Genomic DNA, 12,693 nt, shown 5'->3' on the forward strand with positions numbered 1-12,693 from the left:
TGATTTTAATATGTCCTTCTTAAAGGCTATCTGAAAAAATATATATAATATAGCCTAAGCGAAGTATGAAAAATTTTGGAAGACATTTTGCTAAAAAAGTGTTTATGTATGGAGACTTTTGGGACTTTCTGTATAGTGTCACATCCTGTAATGTAGATCTATGCAAGATATGTATTTTATGAACAGAGAATTTAGCAATTTTTAGTTTCAAGTGGCAGCAAATACATTTGCAACCATATTACCTTGAAAATTATCTCAACGATCTCAAACATGAGTTACAGCAGAGACTCTACACAGCTAGTTAGCCATCTATGAGATAATAAGCATGATGGTGCTGATGGTGGTTTTATTGGAACCTGATGTTTGAGCAACGTGCAAAGATGACAAGGTGAGACAGCTGGAAATTCGAAAGGACTAAAGCACTGCTGCATTGCTCTCTTTCAGTAGAGATAAATCAAGAGCTAATTTCTACTTGCACCAGTATCAGCAGGTAGTCTAACAGCATTATGGGTAGGAAACCATTAAACAAAGTGAAAATAGAGCAACATGTCAATGCCACTGAAGATCATCTATCTGTGGATAGAACCCAAAAGAGCAGTGCATGCAAGACAGCCCAAGAATCTCACAGAACTAGAAGCATTTTGCAAGGCAGAATGGATTAATATCCCCCAAACAAGAATCAAAAGACTCTTAGCTGGCTACAAAAAGCATTTACAAGCTGTGATACTTGCCAAAGGGGGTGTTACTAAGTACTGACTTAGTAGACTCTTAGTAGACCCAAACTTTTGTTTCGGGTCCTTTTCTTTTATTTGTTATTTTGAAATGGTAAAATTAGGAAATAAAAAATAAATCTTGTTTAAAATATTAAAGAAATGTGTTGTTTTAACTTTATGCTGTTTGGAAATCTGATTTTTTTTAAAAACATTTTTTACTTGCTTAGCTATTCACAGTTACAGAAATTTTGACCAGGGGTGCCCAAACTTTTGCATGCCACTATATCTATCTATCTATCTATCTATCTATCTATCTATCTATCTATATATATATATATATATATATATATATATATATATATATATATATATATATATATATATAATTTTTTTTACAAATTTTTTATTATTATTTATTTATTTTTATTTTTTTGATGTTATCACTTACCTGGTGACATTTGACATGCTATCATAGCTGCTATCAGTGCTCCCGATGAAGCACCACAAATTTTACTGGTGTTTTTAGTTAGGTGGTGAGCCCGTTCCAATAGAGAACTGTACACTCCAAAATAATAAATTCCCCAAAATCCACAACCAGCAAAAAAAATATTCCACTCATAATTTGAGGTGAGCATGTTTCTCATTCATTTTTTTCTCAGCATGTAGCTTTGAATGAGGAGGAAGTTCATTGCTATTCACATTATCTACAATAACACTTATGCAACAGAGGCTCAGCATGACTGTTGACTTTGAACCAATGTACTATTAAATCATCTAAGTAAGTTTGCTTCTTTCTTCTTCTTTATGTTATTGGTATGTGGTATTGCTACATGTTGGTATGTGATCCTTACATACTTACTAGTGTAAATGATAAGAGTCCATTATTACTTTCACCTGTTTTATAGAATAATCACTACTGAACTCTGTGACCCGGCCTGTATAATTCCTCATTCAGCCTGAGCCAAGCTGTACCTCAGACAGGGTTCACTGTAACTACAAGCACTACTAACACAGACTGTTTTGTTATATTTTATTAAATGAACAGTAATGCCACCTAAACAACCCTGAAAGTTACCTGAGCTTCAGAAATTATGAAATTCACAAGTGGGAAATAACAGAAATGTATAGATGTTTAGACCAAAAGTTTTAAATGAGGAAGAGTAATAGGATAACTGCACAGTAATTGTTTTGTATTAATAATAAATAAATAAATAAACTAATAGAACACACCAAGTGTGGACAAATTATATAGCCTACTGGCTAAGTGAAAGCTTCAATATGCTTGCCCAGTAACATGTGTTCATTTCCCATTACTGACTAGGCTAAAATAATGCAATAGCACATGCTGACTTACTAATTACCTAGTTATGTGCTTTAATACAGACACAAACACGTATATAAAGTATACTCCTGTGTAGCATATATCTTTGCAACAGTCATTATCCTTTTCTAAAGAAATGTCTGAGGTAGCACAGCTGATATTATCACACATAAGAGATATTGTATATATTGTATTGTACATATAAGATATTGTAACCTCACTGCCATTAGCAAGTCTTAATGTGCATTCTCTGGGGCATCTCTAATGTTAGCAGTTTAATGTTAATGTCGCTCTGTTACATTAAGTCTTACTTGTTAACATAGTACTGTGCTGTTTGTTTATTATATATGTTTTATACTGGAACTTTATCTAGTTTTTGTTATGTCTAGCAATTTTACGACGTGTAATGGGATTTGTAATTACCAAGCCTGCATTTGTTCTATAAGCCAGTGCATTGTTTTAACAATGCTTCCTGATCAAGCCTCTTGCTCATCGATGCCACAATAGTATTAAGGTGACTGTGTGCTGTGCTTGGAGTTACATGATCACTGTGCGCTGCACTTTATTTTCTCTTGGATTCGTCAGTGTTTCCATATGCCTGTTTGTTCCTGATTCTGAAAAGATTATGTGTCAAAAGGTCACATGTCAAATAATATGAATAGTAAAACCGGCTGTGAGTAGTGCAGCAGGCGGTGGGATCAGAACAAGTTACACATACTACAGTAAAAAAGTAAATGCTTGTTTTGTAAAAGCCAATAGGAAGCAGGGTTTTTTTTTTCTTTCTTTCTCTGGTTGTTACACTAGAGAAGAAAAAAATACAGTGACTGTTAGCCTACTGAGCCTATTGTTCACAACTACAAATAAAACAATAAAAACATGTTCTTGTCTATTGATTTGTCCACCCCTGCACACTATGTTGTACTATTACAATACAATACAAGATGGCTCTGCATTTATTTTTGTAAAATGCTCAGAAACTCATTGTATGAAATACATCCTGAGATGTTCTTATCAAAGAAAGATGTAAGATGAAAGATGTATTCCTCTGAGAGATTGACGTTGTACTGCCTCAAAACCTGTTGAGATGACAAACATGTAAAGTAGTGCAGTTTATTAAGAAGGATTAAGGTAAGATAAATGCATGTTGTATTATAAGCTACTCAAATATCCATACATCACTTCTCTTTGCATTTCTAATGTACTAGCCAGTCTTTTGCTCATGCCTTCAAAATAAAAAAAATATAATAAAATGCATTTGCTACCATTTCCATGGTGGCATTACAAAGAGCAAGGCACTTTGTAAGAAAAAAAAGCACTATCACTTATATTACATAATATACAGTATCATATACTGTACAGGGTAATGTTGGATGATAATAAGGACTCTATGAGTTAAAGGTAGGGCAGTATTAACTACTTTTCTGAAATCCTGAAGAGAAATCTTTCCTGTGCATTCCTTATCACAGGAGATAAATGCCTGCTTCATGGTCCTCCAGTAAAGCTGGACAGAAGGACACAGCCTAAGCAAGGTCTCTATGCACTGCTTACCCAGTCGCCCTGAACTTATCTGTAGAACATAGATGAGACATATTATATTTTAAAAAGCTGTAGATCTGTCATATACACCTTTCCATCCTGATTATACAGTATCTATACTGTAACTCCAGTATAGTGCTAAAAATACTTCGCAGGCAGCTGCTCAAACTGAGAATGTGTTAGGCTAATATGGAACTCCTCCGGTATGCCTGTGGACATTTACACAGCAGTAAATAATTCTAATTCTGTAGCCAGTGTAACCAGACACTGTGCACTAAAACTCCAATTGCATAGGTATCCTGAGGTGCTACTTCCCATCAAAAGGAAAGAAAATTCAGGGTTTCATTATAAAAACTATCCCAAAGTTCCCAAATGGAACATCATTAAATCTATTATTTAAAAAAAAAAAAAAGAAAAGAAAAAAAAAAGAGAACAACACAAAACAGTACTTCTGCACAGGGAGCTGTCAATCAGAAGTCAGTGACTGGGTAAATAGGACATTAGTCAGAGAAAAAACAAAAGGACAAGGCCAAGGCCACTCTGTACATGATGCTATCAACAACACGCTTCATTGTTGGGTTTCTACCAAAGGTAGCATGCTGTGATTTCTGTATATAAGGTGAGGGCTGGATAGCTAAACAGACTCCATAATTAATAATCTAATAGCCACAGGAACAAATGAAATGAATTGTTCATAATGGCTGAGAATTTAGTCACCACTCACATGGTCTCAAAGCGTGGTCTCAAAGTTGAAACCTGACTAATGAAAAAAATGTTACTTGTTTCTTTGTTTATTTGCTTCTTTCTTGATTTTTTTTTATTCCAATATGGTCATTTGCCAAATCCCAACCAATAGGTAGATCTCTCCTATCACATTACAGTTACCAACCAGCGAGGCTAGCACGGCTAGCAGGAAGCCACCACATATTTGTGAACTTTTGAAATGACAACAGTGATGTTATTGCAGTACATTTTAATCAACAGTATAGTTTTAGCCATACCTAAGAAAGTCTCTACATCAATCTCCCCATTGCTTCCTGTGTCAGCCTCCCTGCATCTTCTCTGGACCTCTCGCCAGCATGACCAGATCTGGGCGCACAGCCTCCTCTCCATGGCTTCAGAGTTCGACAGTGTAGACTGTCCACAGACTGCAGAGGAATGACTTACATAGACAATGACTATGACTTGCATAGACAAAATCACTGAAGCAGGTATAAATTTTGTATGTAGTTGACAATTTTTATATTTGGGTGAACCATCCCTGGACCATGCTAGGTACAAGGCACTTCATTTTAATTTAAGCAGGACTGGCTGATTGCTGATCACAGGATTGAGAATTTCGGTGCCAAAGTTATTTCCGCCGTCATGAGGAAAAAATCCAGCAGAACGTGCGGCCGCGTTTGAAGACCCCAGATGGTTAAAACACTAAAGCAAAGGAAAGCCTTATTCAAAATCTTACAGCACCTGTTATTCCCATGCAGTCTCCCATCCAAGTACTAACCAGGCCCAACTCACCTTTGTGTCAGAGATCAGACAAGATCAGGCATTGTCAGAGTGGTATGGCAATAAGCAAAAGCTGCCCTCAAATAGTACCAATATAACTAGTGTAAGCAAGCTTTGAATGGGCTGGTTGCTTGATTGGGTCCCTTTCAAAACTGTATCCAATCTTTATCGCAAAATAGGATGTTGTCCATTGAGACAGATCATTCAGCTCACCTACCAGGCCCTCCTCTTACTCACCAGCCTGAACCACATCAGTAGCCAAAGCCACAACATTATCCTGTTTCTCACTCTCATCACTAACATTCACACTTTCAGCAGTACCATCATTTACACTGGCGTTTACAGTAATACTACATTCAGGTCTTTCACTGCTAATACCATTAACACTGTTTTCACTCACCTCATCTGTAGTCCCTCCATCCTGTCCGTCAGACTCCTGTGACAGTTCACTAGTCTCCATGTGCATCACTTCTGGGATGAAGTAGGGATTTATAATCTGTATACCATTCCTTCTTTTCATATTCAATTAAGAACCAAATATCACAAAATGAAAAAAATGGCTTATGTCATTATTCATTTACAAATCAAAGTTTTCCAAATGTTTTTCATTCTTTCAATCTCACACTCAAGTGAAAAATAAGAAATTAGAAAATGGGTCAATTGTCAGGTTTAATTTGAACGTTTTATTTTTTCCCCTGGTTTATTATGCGGAAGTTACTTGTTTATTCATGTGCTTGAGTAAGGTCTTTTTTTTTTTTTTTTTTTTTTTTTTTTTAAATATTTTTATTTAGCTTTATTGGAACATTCAGTTTACAGTATGGTACAACCAAAATAGACCATAACAATAAGTATTAAGAATAACAGCAATATAAGTAATAGTTAAAGAAAACACAAGCAGCACCATAGCTCAAAACAGAAGTAGTGTAACGGATCGGGACTGGATGCAGGTGCAGATCAAAGTCTTTATTAGACACGTAACTTTAAACCAAAGAAAACGCGGTCTTCACCGGAAAACGAGAAACTGGAATCGTGGCATGAATCGTGGCATAAACCGAGATCATGAATCAAGGCATGGAAACAAACGACATCAACTATACAAACGATAATACTGAGCGAAGTGCTCCGTAACAGAGGGATTTAAACGGTAAACATAATCACAACCAAAACATGGACACCTGGGTCAATTTAAAGACACTTAAACTAAATGCTCAAGCAGGAAGCGAGCGAACCAAAACAGTCACATGACTCGTCCGGAGCCAAGCCACTGTGCCATCTGCTGGCCATGGCGTAACAAGTAGAACTAGACAGTAACTTAAATAAATGAATGATAAAGAAAGGGGGAATTACCAAAATGAAAAGAAAAGTACACATTAATTACAGTAAAAAGTTTGTAGGCCATGCAAATTGTACATGTTCGGAGTGCTTTTTTGTTAAGAGAAGATGAAATTGTAACCAATGAATGTTTTATCTCTTGTATGAATACCAAAATAATAGGTTTACAATTCGCCAACTTTCATTTATGAATATAAACTCTACATAGGAAAGGAATTATGTTTATTATAAAGCAGGCATTTAGATCTACTTCAACAAATCCAAACTTGAGATAAACAAACTAACATTTTTCCAAAGGAAAAATCTTTCTTGTGTGGACCATATATTTTTTTAATTTAAATGATCAAAGAGTCCATTCCAAGTTGCCACGGTGTCTGGTTTCACGCAGTTCTGGATCTAGCGATCATGATATCCTGCCTAGGCACAAACTGTTCAGCTCATTTATTGAGGCCCAAGATAACCTTTGGCCATGTAGAGCTCTGAAGAATGAAGCGGGTCTCCTCATTCCCACATCCACGGTCTTGAGGAAACTCGACTATCAAGATTTTGGTAACTGAAGGTAAATGAATGAATGAATAAAGTTGAAATATTGTATCTGCTTTCTACTTCTAAAATACTCTTTTGCTCAAAATCCTACACTCACAGAACTGTCAAATTCATATCATTCCAAGGCCTTGATAGGTGAATGAAAAAACAACAATTTGTTAATAGTAAAATTATGATCCCTTTAATGCAAGTGGGTTGACCAACAAGTCCATGAAGCCTTTGAAGTAGAACTGCTAGATAGAAATAACATGACTTAAATCATGTGACATCATTTATTGCTGCCTTCAAGTCCTGCTCGGAAGTTTGTGCATACAATATCGGAGATGGTCATTATGATGTGGTGTGTGTTCAACTGGGTTTGGTAGGACAAAATTGACAGCATGAGACATTTTCTTTTATTTATTTATTTGTTTTGCAAGTTCATCAACAAGAAGTTTATTTTTTACTTACTGAAGGAAAATATCGAGCTGTAGTTCTTAGTTAACAAGCAAAATTACCCCTTAAATCTTACTGTCTGCTGTCGGTGGCACATTCATTATGGGGGCTGCCATGACTTTTTTTTTTAACATACTCTTAGTTCATAAAGTCAGGGCTCACAGAAAAATATGAGTTCTAGTTATACTTTCATGTGCATTCACCTCATAATTATGATATTTTCAACAGGAATTGAAGCCATGTTATGTGAGTGTAGTCAAAAGCAAGCAGGAAGTTGACCTCAAAAATCTTAATCTAGGAAAAATGACATACGCTTTGACTATTTTTTTCATGAGGTCATGACAATTTGTATGTATGTGTCATGACAAATATATACCACATATGTATCATGCATATATGTATAAGATCTACTTCTGTAAAGTTAGCTAAAATCATATACAGATGTTTATAATTAAATCATTTTCAAGCTGTCCAAAATTCCCAAATATGGTTTGATCATTGTAGATAGCATGGTTCAAGTACATTGGGAAAGTGTTAAAAGATAGTTTTAAAATACAGTACAAGCTGAGAGAGGAAAAGTGATATACACTGATCAGCCTCAACATTAAAACCACCTGCATAATATTGTGTAGGTCCCCCTTTTGCTGCCAAAACAGCTCTGACTTGTTGAGGCATGGACTCCACAAGACCTCTGAAGGTGTGCTGTGGTATCTGGCACCAAGATGTTAGGAGCAGATCCTTTAAGTCCTGTAAGTTGTGAGGTAGGGCCTCCAGGTATCTGACATCCCACAGATGCTCGATCGGATTGAGATCTGGGGAATTTGGAGCTCAAGTCAACACCTTGAACTCTTTTGGTAGATACTAACCACTGCATACCGGGAACACCCCACAAGACCTGCTGTTTTGGAGAAGCTCTGACCCAGTCGTCTAGCCATCACAATTTGGACCTTGTCAGAATCACTCAGATCCTTAACCATTTATCCTGCTTTCAATACATCAAGTTCAAGATCTGACTGTTCACTTGCTGCCTAATACTGTGTATCCCACCCCTTGACAGGTGCTGTTGTAATGAGATAATCAATGTCATTCATGTCACCTGTCAGTGGTTTTAATGTTATGGCTGATAGGTGTAAATTTGTCATGACAAATAATATCACTTTCATGTATATAATGTATATTATGTACATGTATAATAATCTTATTCATATAAGATGTACTGCTGTAACAAAAGAAGCATAAAGTTAGTTCAAATCATGTACAGATGTTTATAATCTTATAATTTTCAAGCAGTCCCAAATTCCTAAACATAGCTCAATAATTCTAGACAGCATGGATCAGGTACCAAGGGAAAGTCTTAAAATACAGTAAGTGGAGAGATGTAAAGTGAAGGGATATAATGGATTATTATTATTATTATTATTATTATTATTATTATTGTCATCATCATCATTTTTGTGTTATGCTGGTATGGCATGAAATAAATTATAATGTTACTTTCCTTTAAGTGGTCATTTTTACTTAATCTGTACACAGTGAATTGTACTGGTTTCTCCCTACATGTGACAACAATCTCCCAAATTCTTCATATCTCTGGGCTTTGGGGTAGGGTGACAAGACGGAAGGCTTTTATAACCAAAAAGTACATAAAAATATATCCAATCTCCCAAAACCACGTGGAATAATGTGTTATGATACCTGATAAGATAAAAATTGAACTTTTTAGCCATAATGGAAAAATGGCAAAATATTGCTAAGTCAAGATGTGCTAAACTGATTTACTCTTATCCAAAAAGATTAAATGCAGTGATTAAAATTTATGTGTTTAGGGGTGTGCACACTTATGCAACCAGGTTATTGTACATCATTTATTTATTCTATATTATTTATTAATTTATTATAAACTATTTACATTGTACATTATTTATTTATTATAAAATGATTCTTTAAACTCTATATAGAGCACTCTGTCCAACAGGGAGCCATCTGTTGTGGCCTAAAAGTTCCAGCTTGTTATTATTAATTGGAAAGGTGCTCTCTCGTAGCTCCACCCACCAGGCACATTCGAGCCAATCATATTATCCTACCTGGCATCCGTGGGCATGGCTATCCGGGTCAGTCTGTTAAAGGTACCAGGTTGTATTTGGTGAGCGGTTTACTCACTTAGGGCTGGTGATTTGTGTAATGGAAGCCATCTCTGAACCGCATTTAATGACGGAGAACTACAGAAGTGGAGAGAAAATGCAGCACTGAGCAACCTGTAGACTTCACACCCAACTGTAGGTGGGTAGGTGAACACGTTTGGCGTTATTTATTCGCTAACCTGCTAGCTTGTTAGCTCTGAGGCTGATTTAGTATAAAGTACTAACTTGAGTTAACTCAGTGGGAGTTTATTTAGTGCCAGATAAACTGTGAACTAGTTAGTTTAGTAAATCTGACGCTTCTCGGGAACTCCTAGTTCAGGGGTTCCCAAACTATTCCAGGGCAAGGCCCCCCCAAATGGCATTAACATTTGACCGAGGCCCCCCTTTTGCAAGATGTCTTTAAAACACATTAAAAATACAGACTTATGAATATATCCCTGTTTTTTATGAATAATTACATCTTACATCTTTACATTACATTACATTAGGAATTGATTGTGTGTGTGTGTGTGTGTGTGTGTGTGTGTGTGTGGTTGTCTGAGAGTGAGAAAGAGAAAACATACATTTATTTATTTTTCACACCAAACTGTTGAGGCCCCCCGGCGCCACCTGGTGGCCCCCACTTTGAAAACCACTGTTCTAGTTTATCCGCCTCGCTGTCTGGGTGACGCAGAGAGCAACTGTTTACCAAGTGACTTTATTTTCAGTGCTTTTTGAACTGTATCTCAGCCCTAAATAGTTCAACGGTATTTGTGTGGAATTGGGGTGAACGTCTAGTTAAAGGGTTGATGTCTCGCTGGCTCAGTGATTTGTTATTTAGGAGTGTTTTTTCTCTTGAACAGTTCTCTGTGTGGAGAGTTGAGGTAGTTATGTAGTCACAGGTGCACAAATGAGTCACACAGCTCCAGCTCCACCTGCACCTCATGCAGGAAATGGTTTCTGTGCACTGGCTCCATCCCAAATCACCTTGTATGGAATATATGTAGCTACCTCCCCAAAATGCAGCTGAATAAATGGCGTGCTTACTACATATTGGGTGAATTCAATGGAAAACTACATTTCACATAATCCTTTGTTTTAGGGTGAGTTGTAATTTGTTTTCAGTGGAGTAGTCTAAGCCAATACATTTCCTGTTTAATTACACTCGTAGCCAATCAGAGATCACCTTTGTTGGGGAGTGGAGAAAAGGGAGGAGAGGTGAAGAGGACTTGGAGGGAATGACATGTGGGAGCAAGAAAATGGAGTTTTAACGCCGAGGTGACGATGTTTGTAGACTAAAGTACTGTTACAGTAGTGGTACAAATATCATTTTGTTCAGCTAAGAGTCGTGTGCAACTAGCAGTTTGGTAACTTTGTGAACCGTAGGTTTAAGTGAAGTGCAGCTAGGTTATCTGCGTTTGTTGTTTTGCACTAGCTTGAAAAGGGCTAAGTATAAACTGTAACCCTTTGGCCATACCAAGATAGGTGATCGACGTAGAGAGACTACTGGCACTCAGTTGTGCATCTTAGTTGAGACTAGCCTTGACTTATCCCCTGGATCTATTCTTCCAGAAATAGGCATTGAAGATGAGGTTGGACCATGGGCTGTGCACCTTGTGGAATGCCTTGATACCTTGAATGTTGCTCCCGAGGAGGATTCTTTCCACACCAAGCTGATGTAACTACTTGAAAAGGAAGGCAAGTCTATGGAGGATTTTCAGGCTGCTGTAGCAGAAAGTTGAGCTCCCAAAACAGATGTAAATTTGGATTTAGTTACCGCTATTGGCAAATTAGTGGACAAGTGCAACCAAGTGTCTACTGATGGACCTAGCTACAGAAAACTTAGACTATTCTCAGGAGTGAAACCTGTACCTCGAGGTTAGGAAGAATATGAAGCCTGGATGGAGCAGGCAACACAAATGATGAGTTAGTGGCAATGTACTGATGCTGCTAAGAGACAGCTCTTACAACCCGCTATCTTGGGACAGGAAGTTTTTGTGTGCTGTGACATATTTTGTGTGCAGGTCCTAACTCCCTCACAGACTTTCCAGCCTGCCCTAGCCTGCCTTGCTCCCGCCTCCCAGGGTGACCTAACAGATTGGTGGCCATATTTATAGAGGAAGACGTAGTGAGAATATGTGGGATGTTGGAGGTGGTTTCATGCGTTTGGAGATTGTGTTTAGAGATTGTGTTTGGTGGTATGCTATTTATTGACTGCTGTTTTGGTATTTGACTTTTGCCTGGTTTTTGACTTTGAGTTTGGTTATCCCTAAATCTGTTTGTGTATTCTCTTCACTTTTGTATATATATGTTCACTTGGTTCACCAGCAGTAGGGGTGTGGCTACCATTTATTTTGGGAGAGGTTCCTTTTGTCTCCGTTTCTTTGCTTAGGTAGTTAGGGAAGAATCCTTGTATTTTTCTTTCTTTTCTTTTTAGGTAAGCTAGCTACCTAAACAATAGAATTCTTTTGTTTATTATTTTGGCCTTGGCCCACCCTGAAGATATGCCTGGTTTGGTTAATTTGTACAATTATATGTATATTTTTTCTGTTACAATATACCACAACCTTTTTCACACAACCTTGTTTGCGTTGTTATTCCTGGCTTTCCTTATTTAAAGATCGATCCAAATGAATCCCGAGCTGGTTACTCTGTGCGGCCCAACCTAGACTGGGCTGTAACACAGCGTATAGTGAAGAGTTTAAAAGGACCAGCTGCTGACATTGTTCGCTTCTTGAAAATTAGCACTCCCACTGCCACAGCTGCTGATCACTTATCTGCTCTTGACACAGCATATGGTACTACAGAGAATGGAGATGACAAGGTTAAGTTCAAACCCACATTTCAGAATGAAGGCGAAAAACTGTCTGATTTCCTGTATTGCCTTGACAAATTTCTCCATCGTGCCCTTCTTAAAGGAGGAGTTAAAGCTGCAGACATGAACTGAGTTCGGATGGAATGGCTAGTCAAAGGTGCACTTACTCATGACATAGTTGCACTCCGTATAAGGATGAATCACACTCTGGAAAACCCGCCTACCTTCTCCCAGTTGATGCGAGAAGTGTGAGAGGAAGAAAATTGGATTAGCACAAGGGGGGAGTGAAAACAACTGTTACTGCTGCCCCCATTACGGTACCACCATCTTCAGTTTCGTCTGAGCTTAGCAGCCTAAGAAATGAAGTGAAGG

The 12,693-nt window shown here is 37.5% G+C and overlaps 1 pseudogene; it reads right to left on the bottom strand.

Annotated features, from left to right (window-relative positions):
* Nucleotides 1-5,022: 5,022 nt before the first annotated feature.
* On the bottom strand, nucleotides 5,023-5,141 carry LOC128614307 (uncharacterized; annotated as a pseudogene).
* Nucleotides 5,142-12,693: the final 7,552 nt, after the last annotated feature.

This window comes from Ictalurus furcatus, chromosome 10 (genome assembly GCF_023375685.1).
Source record: "Ictalurus furcatus strain D&B chromosome 10, Billie_1.0, whole genome shotgun sequence".
Lineage (NCBI taxonomy): Eukaryota > Metazoa > Chordata > Actinopteri > Siluriformes > Ictaluridae > Ictalurus > Ictalurus furcatus.